This window comes from Labrus bergylta, chromosome 5 (assembly GCF_963930695.1).
Source record: "Labrus bergylta chromosome 5, fLabBer1.1, whole genome shotgun sequence".
Taxonomy (NCBI): Eukaryota; Metazoa; Chordata; class Actinopteri; order Labriformes; family Labridae; genus Labrus; species Labrus bergylta.
The window spans coordinates 14,192,072-14,208,534 of NC_089199.1; the positions used below are offsets into that span (position 1 = coordinate 14,192,072).

The 16,463-nt window shown below is 40.1% G+C and overlaps 1 protein-coding gene across 1 annotated transcript in view; it reads right to left on the reverse strand.

The window, feature by feature from the left end:
• Positions 1-7,323, reverse strand: part of LOC109992476 (retinoic acid receptor gamma-A-like) — a 36,076-nt gene extending 28,753 nt beyond the window's left edge. Inside the window, exon 1 of the mRNA XM_020645101.3 lies at positions 7,117-7,323. The gene's annotated coding sequence lies outside the window, so the exon portion shown is untranslated. The remainder of the gene's footprint in view (positions 1-7,116) is intronic.
• Positions 7,324-16,463: the final 9,140 nt, after the last annotated feature.

Below are 16,463 nucleotides of genomic sequence, written 5' to 3' on the forward strand. Positions count from 1 at the left end.
TGCTGCTAGTTTCCCACTTTCTGAGTTGGAATTAGTCGTCTAATTGAGCCAAGCTGATGAGGCTGATCTGAGTAATAAATTAGAATTCTCCTGAAAACAAATTACTAATCGGCTAACGTAAAGTTACAACCAATCTTAAGCCGTTTTGACATCTTCACTCCTGAAAATTTCTAGACAATGTCAGGTAGTCTGCACCTGAAATGCTCCTGAGTTGGTTGTTCATTCACCGCACGGCAGGCGAATATCCCTGTCAGACAACAGAGTCTGCTATGCAATGCTAAAATGAGAATTTTAGCATTTTTATCAATGCTTCTGTGTAGTTGGACACAATCACAATGTCAACGAAAGATTAGAGAAGAACATACTACAAACTGGCAAACAGAAAACATAATAAAGCAGTTTCATTATATGCACGGGGATCGTAGCAGTGGCACGTACAGTTTATGGTCGTTTGCTGGTTGCAGGATGTAAAAGACAGTCACCACCCCTTCCCGCTCACTTATGGCAAACTTTCCTGAATAATTCACGCTGTGTTCTTACATCAGCTCACCCCGACTTCACACGGAACATGTATAAGGGGGCTGGCAGGGGGCTCCAAGTAAATTTATTGAAAAATCACCCTAAAAAGTGGAGAAAGTAACTCTACGCACGATCTTCATTTTTACATCTATCCTCTTAAAAAACAATAACAACATGTCTGTCAGCCGTTAAAAAAGAGTTGCATGTCTCAAGTTCAACTTCAAGGTTATTTTTCTTAAATAGTGTGGACATATTATGAACTGGGTACTTACCTATATGACTTTATCAGGTTTTTGTGTAATTAACTGCTAAATGACTTCTTGTTGTAGCCTTTTTTCTTACTCTGTAGTTTGTATTTATGTACTGCACATAGTAGAGAGCTTGAATGAAATCATGGCTGTAAACAACTTGGTGAGAAATCAATCAATCTTTGGTATATTGGGAATTATGGTTACACTGGTTTGTTGTGTTTCGGCACATTATGAAAAAATGTCCTGCTGGTGTGGTGATAACATGGTGGAAGAATTTAAGTTAATCTTCAGTATAATTTCAAGGGCTGAGCGATGTTTGGTGATAGATTTAAGTGTCATTTGGTAACCGTGAATGAATGTACAAGATTTCAGCAATAAAGGGTTTAGAAAACGGAGACTTAATTAAGTAATTTTTTGGATTCCCAACGAGCACAAAAATCTGGAGCAGAGTTGAAGGCAGTTTGATAAATATTGGAATTTAAACATAATATACAAATGAGAAAGTGTCCTCTCTTCTAAATGTATTAAAATGAATATTACCATCAGGTTTCTGTCCTGCTCTTATTGTTGGGACAGACTTTGCACTGGCAGAAACAAATACTCTTACATGGTGGCCATCACATCCAATCACATCTCAGTTTAGACTGGTATTTGCTTTGGAATAAAACAAAGGATGACTTAAATATTCAATTACAACTATGACTCTGTAAGCACTCTGAATCCCTGCATGCTTCAGAGATTATCTGCTTCTATTTTTACTGGCATCACTTGATGATTCAGTCTCACTCTGAAAAAGTCAAAGGAAGAAAGAAGGGAATTGTCCTTGTGAAGAAAATACTAGCGAATATGTTGCTGATTATCTCGTGTAAGGTTGTCAACTGTATTCTAAACTGAATCTGAAAGTACATATGTATGTATTATCAGGACGACAAACTGTTTTTGATGAGAGCTGAACTTTGAGAAGGACAAATGCTATTCTTTAATTTTGTGACTCTATTTTTCTGGTTGGTATCATGCTGGTTTTTTATGTAGGACTAAATTTTTGTGTCAACATGGACTTAGTTTTATGAGTTTTGAACCTGTCTTGCTTCATATAATTACTTTGTGTTGTTCAGCCATGATCAGTAGACCTGTAATTGTGTTTTTTTTGCACAAGAATCAGAGGCACACCTTGTAACTTTAATCATTCTTAACCCATTTGTTGCTTGTCACTTACTTTTCTATTTTCACCTCATGTCAACGTTTTTTTATACTTTTGTGGTGTAAGGCCAACATCAATCAAACTCCTGTTTTCTGTAGTGTTAATAGTTTTTCATGACTCAGACTCACATACTTAGTACTACTGACAGTTAGCATTGGTTATTAATGGGCAAAGCTTTCTTTTTGAAATCTGGTGTTTTAAACAAGCAAAGTGCCAAGTTTTATGATTTCAGTCAGAATTGTTAGGTACAAAAAACACAAAATTAGACATAATGAACAGTTCAAATAAAAATGTTAAAATGTCCCATTTAACTTGAACAGTGTTAGTTAAGTAGCTACAAACAGGAACCAGAGGGTATAAATTCTCTGCTCTCCATCACATAATGATGTCCTTTGTTCAGTGTAACCATGTGGCTGATTACTCCTCACTGTTAGCATATCTGATGGCTACATGGTTATATGATTTTTCTTCTATTGATTTTGACCTCAATGAGTGTGAAAAAAAAGTGGTTCTGATAATAACCACACTTGGATCTTCTGGACTGAAAAATGTTAAATATGATCCTTTTCACTTTTTGCACCTCCTCTCCTGCCAGTAGGTAGAAAGAAACGTCCGAACTTCCCACTTTTGGGTTAATTGAAGAGCGATGGGAGTCAGGAGAAAAATAGGCAAGGATTTATAGAAAACCGATGCAAGCTATTCTTGAACTATTTAATTAACTCATTTGTGTTTTTTGGTGGATGACTAAGCTTTTGTATCTGCTGTTTTTATTCAGAAATCAGTTCATGGTTTAATGTTGAACATAACTGTATACAGCACATTTTAACTAACACAACAGTTTAAAAAAAAGTTACTTTTTTTATTCAGCTTCAGCCAGTCGGATGCATCAGTGGTAGAATTAGTGTGAGATAGTGGGAAGAAAACGCTGATGTCAAACTTGAATAGACTGAGTTTCAAACCACTAAGTTTGTGTGTATAAAGTCAACTCAAATACAGCGCCTGAGTGGAAAAACGGCTAAAAACTCCCCGAAAAATGGCCAATTGCAAGGAAAACATGCCTTTAGCTGGGACAATTAGCAGCAAACCATAAAACCCAAAATCAAATCTGGCAGATTCTGAGAGAAAGCAGCCACAGATGAGCTGTTCTGAACACACCGAGAGGAAAATGCACACCAAAAAAAACCTTGACAAAAAACACATGCACCATCACACACAAACAACATAATTAGATTTTCCAACAAATGACTGTACTGTACTATATTTTATGTCAAACTGACATGTAAAAATGTGTTTTGAGGAATTAAATTATTGCTGGGCTGAAAACCCCTCAGTGTCTGACAGCCATCATATGACCGCAAAATGTTTCTGGCTGTGGCGGACACATAGTTTCGATTTATGCTAACTATTATGTCGTTATCCTGTCAATAATGTACACACAGATGTATAGACGATATATGCCTGCACAACACATTGGATTTCTATTTTCCAAGCATTATGCAGAAACATCCTTCAGAATGATTGCCAGCCTTCCTTTCAATAAAATCGCCCAGTAAACAAATATTGTTATGCTAAGCTATTATACTGTTGTCAATTTCTCATCAAGCCGGTGAACTTTTTCCCAAAACATGTTGAACTAAGCATTAACCTTACTACCTGAACATGGACTCAGAAACCTCTTCAATGTGCAGATTTGAAAACAAAAATACATTTTTATAAACCATCAATGGAAATTCAAACTAAAAATGGTTTTTGCTTAGTTTGAGACAAAGAGACCTGAAATGCTTCACTGTAAAAAAAAAGTAAAACATCAGTGGAAACTGAAACTGAATTTTTTACACCTTACAAACAAAGCTAGTACGGTTTCAATGACATATGTAGACAAATATGAGCTTTAACTGTAATGATTTTAAATTGTCTTGTTTCTCTTTTTGGTATGAAAGTATTCTTTGAATATCCAGAGTAATGTTCTCTAAGTAAGACCTATGGGAATATAAACTTTTTTTTTCTCTTTTTTTTTTTTTACCGTAAAATGCCAAATATCCATACTTCTATTGATTTGGGGGGAAACGAGCAACTTGTAGATGTAAGCTTGAGCTCTGTAAATATATCAACTTTGTAATTATTCAATACTGAATGCAACGTTTAGACACATTTAAAAAGTTTACAAAATGAAAACTAATTCTATCGTGGACAAGTTGTGACCCGCCCAGCAACTGTGCTTTCTTTGGTTAATGTTAAATCTTTACAATCAAACAATATTCACACAATACTTAAGTACATGATATAGTGTCAGCAATCATAAAAACATCTCCATATACAAGAACCGGACCTGAAAGCTTCCAGTTGCAGCCTCAACCTGGGTCAGTCTTTACAACCAAGTATCACCTGTCATTCCACTAACTTTACTTTAGTGCAGTGATTTAAACTCGTTGTCTTATACTTGTTATAGAATAGAATGTGTAAGCAGAGCAAATGGTTATGATGTGTGTGATAGCAATGTTTCATACAACACACAATGTTGTCATTATGTGGAGCCACCCCTGTGGGCTGCTGGGGGTCCGCAGGTCAGAGACGGGGTCAGCTCCTGTCGCTTCAGGCTCAGTGGCCAGGCCATGGGTCAAGCCTAATTGAGGCATTTGGTAGGCAGCTTTTCATTTAGTATTAAAGTGAAAAGTGACTCCAAAGACTGCCTGAAACCCCCACCACCTGTCTCACACACACAGACACACACACATCCAAGCCTTTGCCCTATTGTTCCTCTGCAGAGAGGATCAGAAGATATTTAACGACTTGTTGAGGAGCTTCGTGGCCATGATTAAACACATGGAGATACTTTTCTGACACACTGAGACACACTCAGCCTTGAGTTTTGAAAGAGTGCAACGATGAATTTTGCAAGTGACACCAAAAATCTCTGAAGCTAGTAGAGAACGTCAAGCTGAACCACAATCAGCCAGTGGCTTGCACCAAAATCTCTCAAAATAACTCCGTGGACAATACTGTTCTCGGCAGAACAGCAAAACATTTGTGTCTCTGTCGCTCAAAAACAAGTGGCAAACGGTTGCTTCTTTGTTTTGGAAGTTCCAAGCGTCCATTTATATGTAACGACCATGACAGCAACCCTGTATAAAATCAAACTCAGCTGACACGTTCCAGCAAAGAAGATGGAGGTTTTTTTTTTTCCATATTGAGGAAATGAAGAAGAAAGAAGTCAGTGAGACAGAGAGACAGAGAGACAGAGAGACAGAGAGAAAGAGGGAAAAGAGCCAGACAGCCTCCTCAGCCTGAGGGGGTGCCATTCTTGAAAAGTGTAGCGAACAAAGATAAGAATGCAATGCAGTTAAAGAAGTCGTATTCAGCAAACCCATGCGCACACACACACAAACTGTCTTTTTCTAGAAGTTTCGATCTCCAAATGATGATAGAAGAAAACTTAACCAAAGCAGATGTTTCCACCCTAAATGTTTCATTTTAGAAGCTGAAAAAGTCCGACCTGGGATCAGAGTGAAAGAGGTCACTCAGTAGTCCATACACTGCGGACGTCCACTGACAGAGAAAATGAGCAAGTGATGAAAGACGACAAAGAAGACAAATTTAAAAGAGCTATATTTAGTGAGTCCTTCAAATTCGTATTACACTGCAAATTGTTTACACCCAGCAGTTTATAAGTCTGCTTATAGACTTGTCCACCTATCCCTGCAGACGTGCTGATGACCATTCCTCCAGACATTAAGGAAAATTAATCTGGAATAGATTTATCGAGCCTTTGCTAGAATAAACGGCCCTTGCATTAGAGTGTGTGGTATAGAGAGAGTGGCATGGTCAGCAGCATGGTGTTAGCGGACGGATGCAGACACCTCGGATCAGCTGGGAAACAGCACTTAGCAGATAAATGTCAGGGCCATTAATCACCCAATACGTCTGTCTTTATATAGCACATGTCGTACAAAGGATGCTATTTGAGCGGATTCACATTGCATAACAAGGGCTTGTGTTAAAACATGAGGGGGTCAGTATGTTTTTATACACACACAGACACAGACACACACACACACACACACACACACACACAGACACACACACACACACACACACACACACACACACACACACACAGAGACAAACACACACACGCGCAAACATAATCAAAGCTGCAGTTATCAGACACACTGCAGACTGTCTTGTGATATCCGGAGTAGCCTTTTTCAGTGTTTCCATCGCGCTTATGTAATTGTGTGGATGGAAACCTGTTTACATAACCCTCGGGGGGGGGGGAATGAGTGTGTACATGCTCAGGTAGAGCAGACTTACTCAGCCATTTTGGTGTTGATGGAGTGATCCATCAAGTCTGACAGCCCGTCTGTTGGCTCAGAGCCTGCAGGCTAAAGCAGCCACTCTGTCTGCTGCACCTAAATGGCCCGAAATGGTTACGCTCACCTGTAGCACTCGGACTGACCAATAGTGCTACATGAAACAATAAGGAACGGTTTGTAATGTGTTGCTGTTGTATCATAACCCACCCTGCTTCCTTTTTGTATTCCTATTCAACCAATTCAGCAACTGGGAATCAGTTTAAAAAGTTAGGAGTAACAAGATCTGCATCCATCAGCGGTGCAGACATATGATGACACACACACACACACACACACACACACACACACACACACACACACACACACACACACACACACACACACACACACACAAATGTCCACAAGCGTTCATGTCCTCACATGGAGCGGCCTCGGAGCACATGCAAGTCCCGTTCAGCTTTCATTTCCCTCCTTTGCTGCTTCTGTTGTTCTTTCTCCCTCTCGAAATCTCTGTACTCAATTAAAGCTGTCCTCAGGAAACTCAATCTCCGCTCACGCTGTCCCGAAACATCTCAGACACACACACACACACACACACACACACACACACACACACACACAGGCGCGCACGCACGCACACACACACACACACACACACACACACACACACAACACGCACACACACACACGCAGAGGGAGAGAGACAAGAGAAACACACATCTCACTCATGCTCTGACATGTCCTCTGTCTTCTTTTCTCACAAACAGCCAACAGCCCGAGAAAGTTATGAGGAAAAGGAGATCTTACAAATGGGGTTGAAAGGCAGACTTACCAGATCGGGTGAGTTTTGAAAGCGGCACACAGTCAGGATGTTAGTGAGGGGCTGAAAAAGGAGTGTAGTAGTTGTGTTTGTCAGTCAGAAGTCCCTCTGGCAGTGACGATTGAGCTCAGCCTGTTGCATTCCGCCTCCCTCTTCTTTTCCCGTCCCACTCTCTCTCTCTTTCTCTAACACACACCCTCTTTCTTCCACTCTCTTCTTCTCTCCCCTCCTGAAATCATTGTGTACTTTGATTCACAAACCCTGCCTTTGTCACGTGATCCAACACTTCAAATATACAGCACATTTTTTAACCAGCCACAGAATGCCCGAAGGAAGGGAAAACAGGGTCCAGAAAGCTTAGGTTTCAACTCGCTGCCCCCCCCCCCCCCACCCCCCTCCCCCTGTTCCTCCTCTCGTTCTTTCTTTGTCTCTCTCTACCTCCACTCCTTAACTGTGCTGCCAGTCTTTTGTTTGATTGTTAGATTTCTAAATTTGTTCCTCTGCTCACATATCAAATATAGGTCTTACACACTAAGACAGACACACAGACACACACAGACACACACACACACACACACACACACACACACACACACACACACACACACACACACACACACACACACAGACACACACACACACACACACACACAGACACACACACACACACACACACACACACACACAGTTGCACTAATGAAACAGTCATTAACTCGCAGACATATACAAACACACATGCTGCAGGGGGGCTGCACACCTTTGGGGATATCAATATCAGCTCTTGGCCTGCACTTTATGTTTACAATGCCTTGACTTTAGGATCGGGGCCAGCCAATGTGGGAGTCCAGAAGCCTGGGGCCAGTCAAGGGCCACTCTGTGTTTTATTGTGACTACATATCCCTAATGGGAAAGAAATATACGCCCTCTCAACATCAGTTTCCGTATGGCTGAAGACAATCGAAACATTACTTGAAAAGCAATGCTTATGAATGAATGATGGCAAATCAAACACTGATATACTATATAATATATTATCATGCTCCAAATCAAAACAGTGTCCAAAAACTTGTGTGTATAAAACAATCCTACAGCGTTCTCCTTCTAAAAAACCCTTCAGAGCCTGGTATATATGTTAGATGACCTCATTACATCTCCAAAATGCAAACTAGCATGAGCTGTTTCCCAGCCTGAGAAGTACAAAGAGCCATTCTCCCAGCGGTTTCTGCACCTTTAAATCAGTTCAAGTAAACTCTTCTCCTCCTACAGGATTTTCCTAAGCAAATCAGCCCCTTGGTTTTTCTGGTAAGGAAGCATTTAATGGAGATACATATGATCTGTGAGGAGATCAAACCCAGCCGGTCAGCCCCTGAGGGGCAGAGCTACCTGCCTCTTCATGTCAGAGATAAAACCGTCTGCTACTGCCTGACTGTGTGGACTACGCACAGAAGCAGCCCACTATAATGCCTCTTTAATGAGCCTTACTAGACTGCTAATGTAAATAGGTACAATGGGGAAGGGCTAATATTTCTTGATGGTTCATGTCTGCCCTCATTACTTTATATTTTTGTTTACTTTAGAACTTAGCGTTTATTCACTTTGTTTGAATCCATTTTTGTTTTCTTGACACTTCTGAGAAATTTCTATCACAATAACTATCAGGATTTCTGTGAAAATGTGTTCATGGGTCCCTTCAAACAAGAAATGGAAACAATAGATCAAAGCCACAAGCTGAAGCTGGAATTTATGAATAAATAAAAATGTGTGTTTTTAATCATCAATGATCTGGGATAAGTTTGTGAGTTCATAACATAGCCTGGCTTTTCTTCAGTGAGGCTTCTAACACATTTTTGAATGAACCATCCAATCGCAAGTCCACTTTTTTAACCATTTGTCATTCTGACAAAGTCTCAGTAACTGTGTGAGTGCGAGGGGGGTTAAAGGTTAGTGCTGTATGTGTTTCTATGTCACTGAAATCAGCTTAGAGGAAGGGAGTGTTTGAGGCCTGGCTGAGTGTAAAAGAGGCGTTTGTGTATTTCTGACTGTAAATCTACAAAGCTAATAAGCATATACATCCACATGTTGATACATGCACACTCTCAGAAGACGCATACACAGACAATTACTTTGTCCCCCCCCCAAACCTTTGTTCTTGTTTGGTGTCACTGGGTGTCAAAGCAGATTGACTCAGAAAGAAGATTAGGAACATGAGAAGGGACTCGTAGAGGCGTGCAGGTAGGAAGGATGGTGGAGGCCTCTGATAAAAACAGACCAAAGATGTACAGAAAGGAGAAAGAACAAGAAACAAAAAGGGGAAAAAAAAAGTAAAGAGGAAAAAAAGGGGAGCATATAACTTTCTGCAGAACTCAAAATGGGGCCCTTTTTGGCAGTCAGCAGCGGAGAAAACCGCAGAATGGTGCGACTGTGGAGTTTTTAGGGGTGGAGGAGGCATGAAGGGGGGTGGGGGGGGCAAGAAAAGGACAAGGAAGCAGGAGAGGAGGGAGAAGAAAAGAAAGAAGGGTGCAGACGGCAGGTTTTAATCAGCAACAGGCTGTTGGTAATGAGATCACTATCCCTCTGCTCTCAGATTGATGTCATGTGAAGCTTTGTGGTGCACGGAGAGGCATGCAGAGGATGACAGGCATGCATGACAAGCTCGCTCGGGCACACACAAACATACAAGCATACATACAGGAAAGCAAAGACAGAGCTACGCTCACATTACGCCTGGTGAATACCCACACACTAATAAACACTTGCAATCTGAAAAAAAAAACATATGCACAAGACACAAAGACCCTTTAAAATGCCACAACTCCCTGCTGTTAATTTTCCCCAAGCGAGAAAAAGAGCTGACACAAATATACTTACACCCACACATTCACCATAAACACGTTTCAGGTCCCCGAAGCTCCTTTAAGTCTTTTCTGTCTCTGAAAAACAGATAAACATGCACACAAAGAACATACTGTACCAGTGCTGAGGGTTGGCTAGACTTACGGGCAAAAAAAAAAAAAACAGAGGCAGAGAAAAACGAGGAGTAAGGGAAGAAAAAGGAGTGAGAGAAAGCAAGAAAGCGAGAAAAAGAATGACACTCTGGGTAGCAGTTGTCAGTTTTGGGGTTCTAAAGTTTATCACACAACCTGAGGGATGAGGGAACCATATGCGTACACGAAGAGACACAAGTTCACTTCACTGCGGGCTAAAGAACATTTGAAAGTGCCAAAGCTAATTAGCATATTTGGTGTTGTTGGTGATGATAAGGGTTTGTGGCCAAGTGAAGAAAGAAGGGGGTGAAAAAAAAGAGGGAAAGAAAGGAAAGAAAAAAGAGGTTGGGGGGTACATGTGCATCCAATGAACAGCGATAGTTTTTCCTATATAAATGTTCCCTAAAATTCAACCATGATGTCACCATGAACCTGTTGTGAACCCAACTCTGTCAACTACCATTACCGTCTTATTCCTTCTCCGGTCCCCCTCCACTGCCTCTCCATCTCCTTCCACTCAGCCCACATCTTGTTTTTTTGGAGCTTCCATTCTTTATCTTTCGCCATATGATGTTGTCTGGCAGCATTTTTCTTTTCAACACAAACTGCTTTTTTGCCCCCTCCTCCTCCTCTTCCTCTTCCTCCTCCTCCTCCTCCTCCTCCTCCTCCTCCTCCTTAAACCCAGCCCTCAAACACACACACAAACTGCTCACAGCCATTTGGAAAGTCTCTAGTATAACAAGGACAGTTTTAATCAGAACAAGCTGGCATATTTTGGCCAAGACCTGCACTTATGGTAATTCAATCAGAAAGAAAGAGGGGGGGGGGGAGCAAAAGCGAAAAAGGGGCACACGGAGGGTAGTGGAGTGTGAGACGGGGAAATAAGAAAAACAGAGGGAGGAAAAAGGAGACAGTGGGTGGATGGGAGGGTGAGGTAGGGGTTGAGTGGTTGAAGGAGTTTGATCCACATGTGGGAATGATTGTCTAATTACGACAGATATGTATAAGTGTTGCTGCCTGCAGGACACATGGTGATTGGAGGGCGCAGCAGAGAGAAAATGATTGGACAATTGAGAAATCAAGACGGATAATACGAGAAGGAGGACAACAAGACGTAGAAAATTGCTATGGTGGTTCCCTCTGCTTTCATTTTTCGGCCTACGACACCATTTTTTTTTTTCAATTCAGTGACTGCCCATCACAACAGCTTTTTCAGGGGATCTGAACGGCAGACTAAGTCTTTTGGAATAAGAGGCACTACAAAAACAAGCTCATCATTAACTCAAATTATCAGAAAATGTGTGGATTATCAGTAGACATTGCCATCACTAGAGTGTGTTATAAACCGATCTTCAGATAACATGTAAACGTGTTGACAAAAATACATTTCTTAGTTGTTTATCCTTTTCAGTAAAAACAAAACTGGATTGTACAGATGAAAATTTGCATGTGCTATTCCTAGAAACTATGTAAAATATGTTGAGGCCTAGAAATATTCACAACACAACCCCTGTGCCCTCATTTAAACAATACCTAACTTATCAATGAGTAACGGCTTTAGCATTAGCTTCAGAGATGCAGGTGCAGGTGTGTTTTTTGTTAACTATGTAGTAACGGTTTAGTTTGACAAACAGCATTCAGCTGATGTATTTTGCCGGATGAGTAGACAACAAGGGAGACCTCAAACAATGTCTGCATGCTCCAACTTAGACAAATGATATTGACATATAATACAATAAGGGTCATTGGCACCATAGTGAAGATATTAAACTGCACTTCATACATAGACTCTAATTCAAGGTTTGGTGTATTAATCAATGACTGATGACAACCTGGGCACAAATAGATTTTTCACTAAAGATTACATGAAGACTTAAAATTTCTTGAAGTGTATTTTAGTGTATTTTCCCTAAGCCATGTGTTCCCAACCTGGGGTCCAGGCCAATTTTGAACCCAATTCCCCCCTTTCCGACCAAAGTCAGAAATGGCCCGATTATCTGATGGTTCCAAAGATTGTCTTGGGAGGTGTTCCTGTGGTGTAAGGTGTGTTAAGATGGCTCTTTACCCTCTCCGATCTGCTCGGAAGACAATCGGGGTTGCCCAGATTTGAAACGAACCCGTTTTTAATTTTAAAACTTGCATTACTTTTCACATAGCTTGTGATTCTGTCTAAAGTTTTATGTCTGCATTACGGAGGTGTTACCGTAGCATTCCCAACTTAATACAGTTATTGTTCTCCCGTCTGTGTTAAATGTCATCACATTAATGTTGCATTTTGTTTCTGTTCCAACTCACTTCTGCTGGCATGCAGAGGAAACAGATCTCCATCCTTGATGAAGAAAGTCCTCTTCAGCATCCTCTAGGGAATCAGTCTGTTTCTGCACATCAGCTGTCGAGAGAAAGCGAGAGAAGGCTGGTCAGTTAATACACAAGGAGTTCATTTTTGCATACATGAATTCACTGTAGTGTAACGGAGAGGCTGGGGCTAAACATTTAAACATGGGCTTTGCATTTACTGTGTGTATTGATTCCTCCTACAACAGAGCTTACTCATACAGAAGGGAACCAGTGCCCGGCAAAAAAGTGAAACACAGCAGTGTTTCCAGAGGCAAAGTCATACTCTCCATGAAGATAATTTAAGTTATTGAGGGGAAAAAAAGCCCTGCTTTCATGACTTTCCCTCTAAAGTCATCATTCTTTTAGACACTCACAATGTGCCATTAGCGTGATGTAACAGCCAGTAGTGAATGTGTCATGGAGGAGTCGGGAGGTGATGGATAATAGCCCCTGATACAGATGTATACATTCTTCCATGAGTCAGTGCGAGCAGTAACAACACAGCAAAAGACTATGAAGAAATTAGTAAATTCAATAAGTCAAAATATGTTTTGAACCATGCAGTGTGTGCATATTATACGAACACTTTCCGAGGATGGAGTGTTCACTTTAATGGCCCTTTATTAAAACACCATATGTTACGTATAGACTGTACGTTTGAAGGTGTTCTCTCTTCTGCTTTGATGATGTACACAAACACCTCTGATAAAGTGTTTGGGGTCAGAGTTTTTAAAGGCCTTATATTGTTACATGAGTGTATTAATATCCAGATGTTTATCAGAATAATAGCCTACTGTTGGGATTTTACCAAGCCACCAAGCAGTATAAAGTCATGAAAGTTACCTAAACCTTTAATCAGATGTAACACTTCAATCAGCATTAGCTTGTTTTGATGCCAGTTTGTACTATTTCTCAAACAAAGTTTTAAATGCAGGGTCTATTTGTTGTGACAGAATACTGTATCACAGTGTGACGTAACTAAGTTAAGGAGGCGAAATGATTTGACTTTTTCCGCTGGAATTATATTTCAATAAAGGAAGAACAGAGAATCATAAAAACCTTTCCTCACCACTTGATTCCATATTGAATTCGGTGACTAATGGCTAAAAACCAGCTAACTTACTCACTCACAGCCATTACATAGAATGCAAAGGTCATGCTAACACCACACGTTTCAGTAGAAAATTAATATTTACAGTCTATGGTTTCACCAGGTTGAGTGTGAGCACTTTCTTCATCCGTGGGGTTTAATGGAAGTTGGCATCCATGATTGTTGCATTGCCGCCACCTACAGGATTATATAAGCTTGTAGGCTAACATGGTCGGTGCAAAGTATTTACAGTGTCCACCAAAAGTGATTAATTTTTGTGACTAATAGTGTTTTTTTTTGCGCCAGCCCTGCCCTTCAAGCTGTACCCAACTCCTCCCCAATAATGTCCACACAATGTCCAAAAACCTATTTTCAGCATCCAGCACCATTTTCATTCTTTCAGACTTTCCCTGAATGTCAGCTGTGCAGTTGATCACCATGGAGAAAAACGCTTAGAAACCTTTGTTTTTTTCATCCACATAGGTATTGTGGAGTGACCTCTTCATTCTTTCCATGCACATGACCATTTTCTTATATTCAGTTTCCCTTTTCTCAACTCCTTTTGGACACCACTGAACCTGTAAAATGTTTACTCTTACAGTGAAGGCATGATGCTTGTTCTTTTTCAATGTTACAGTCATTCTGGTATAACCAATGTGCTCATATTTTTAAACGATATGGAGAATCTAGTAGCCTACTATACATCCAGGTATTTCTGCCATAGGCCTATATATGCAAAAGTGCTTATAGCCTACTGGGATTTCACAACATTGCCTACTAGGCCTACACAGACTACTCAGTGGTAGGTCATATTGGTTATGAAAATGAAAGCCACTGGAGAATCTTTGATATTTTAATCAACAAGTTAAATGTGTGTTTTGCGTTAGTGGACGTGGCATGATGACAAAACCATATGGCTCTTCCAGCTGATCCCTACTGAGCAGACTCTGGTTGCTAATTCACAATATGTCAGCATCCGTCACAGGGATATTATGGCTTCATCCTGTTCAACGGGAGGAGGCTGAGGAAGGCTGTCCATAAGAGTAAGTTTGTGGTCTGCACCTTTAGACTAATTATTTCAAGACATATCCATATGATCCCAAACCTCCAGCGGTACCATGTTGCTATACAAACAGGTATATTTTACAACAAATGAAAAAGTATAGAATAAAATGTTTACTGTTTCATGTTCAAACTACTTTGTACCCTCACAATTTTACAATGCTGCAATGCAACACTTGAAAGTCAGCTCACCAAGTGCATGCCCCAAATAACTTGTCATTTGACCTGATTTATCATACCTGCCTTTTTCAATAGAAGGGAGCTGCACTGCCAATTTAAACCACTAAGAGGCGCCAAACTATCATTTAAAAGATCCACTGCAGTTGCTTGTCAGGTTCCCAGAAAAAGTTTGTGTAACACCTGAACTTTGCCTGTTCTCAGGGTGCACTCCCTGTAGGGAGTTATGTTCTAAGAGAGGGTAAAACCAGGTATGGGACCCAAGTTGACTGTTAGAGAACATTCATTCATATGATTCAAATTCTTAGTAATGGGGGCGCCATATAGCCTAGCGGTAATGACGCGTGCCCAATGTACAGGGGCAACAGTCCTTGTTGCAGGGCCCATAGGTTTGAATCCGACCTTGTGGCCCTTTGCTGCATGTCACCCCACACGCTCTCCTCCTAACATGTACTGTCTCTCTTCAGCTGTCCTATCCAATGAAGGCAACAATGGGCCAAATAATTAAAAAATATATTTACAATGAGCCCTTCAAAACACCTTTTCATATCCTTGTTTTGTTCAAATGAAAGGTGCACAAACCTGAACAGTATCAGTGGTACCATTTTGATAGGAATGTAATAATTTTTTTTAAATGATTTAATAACTAAATCAGGTGTTATTATGTGGCTGATACAGTATGAGGTTGAACTCAAGCAAATTAAGTTTAATCAACAATGTTAACAATATTTTACCATTCTTAGACTGCCCAATTATAAGAATAAATTAATAACAAATTAAAAATAGACATTTGTTATTGTTATCAAAATCATTATAATAAAAGAGATGAATATTGAGAAAATTATTTACCTGCATGCTTTAATATTTTAGAGGATATATCTAAACATTTATGAAGCAAAATGTAACCAGCAGCCTTATGTGATTTATTATGGTTGAGCTTCCAGTACTGTCTTTTTCATTTGCTTTATATGAAGTCAATAAGTCTACTTCAGCTCTTAAGAATGCATATGCACTTCATGATATTGATGGCGACAGGACATAGCCTCTCTAGATCCTTGCTTGTGTTGTACTAACTCTCAGGTGTACTTTGCTTTAGACAAAAGTGTCTGCTAAATGAATTGTACAAATTGTTGTAAAGCTGTTAATTGTTATGGTCTAAATGAGCACTCTCTAGGCTATATGAAATGTATTGAAGATGTATCAATAGGTATAACATAAAGAAACGTGTTAACACTATTCAAGGCTTGAGGTAACTGGACTGGTTGAAGATCTTCCGAGTTCTAAAATATCTGGAGCACGGAGCTAGACATGTAAGCCTCTGTGGATCATTAGCATGCTAATGTTCAAGGATGACTCACATCAGTCGTTAACCTAGTTTCGCCTAGAGTTGTTATAGCACCCCCAGTTGTCTATTGGGTGGTAAGTATTTAGTAGGAATGATGGGGTTATTGAGTGAGGAATGACTGAAATGTTAGTTCATGAGGTAACTCTAATTAAATGTAAGAAAGTAAATGATAGTTAATTTATTATTATTATATCTAACGAGTGAGAAGTTGAAAAACTCCAGTTAGTCCCACCACTTCTGGTTGTGAATATGAAAGTTCCTTGGAGGTAATGTTACACCGTGACCTCTGGCACGTGCATCAGAAAACTAATTGAATTCACTTTTAAATCAGTCATATGCCCACCATTTAAAGTTGAATGCCAGA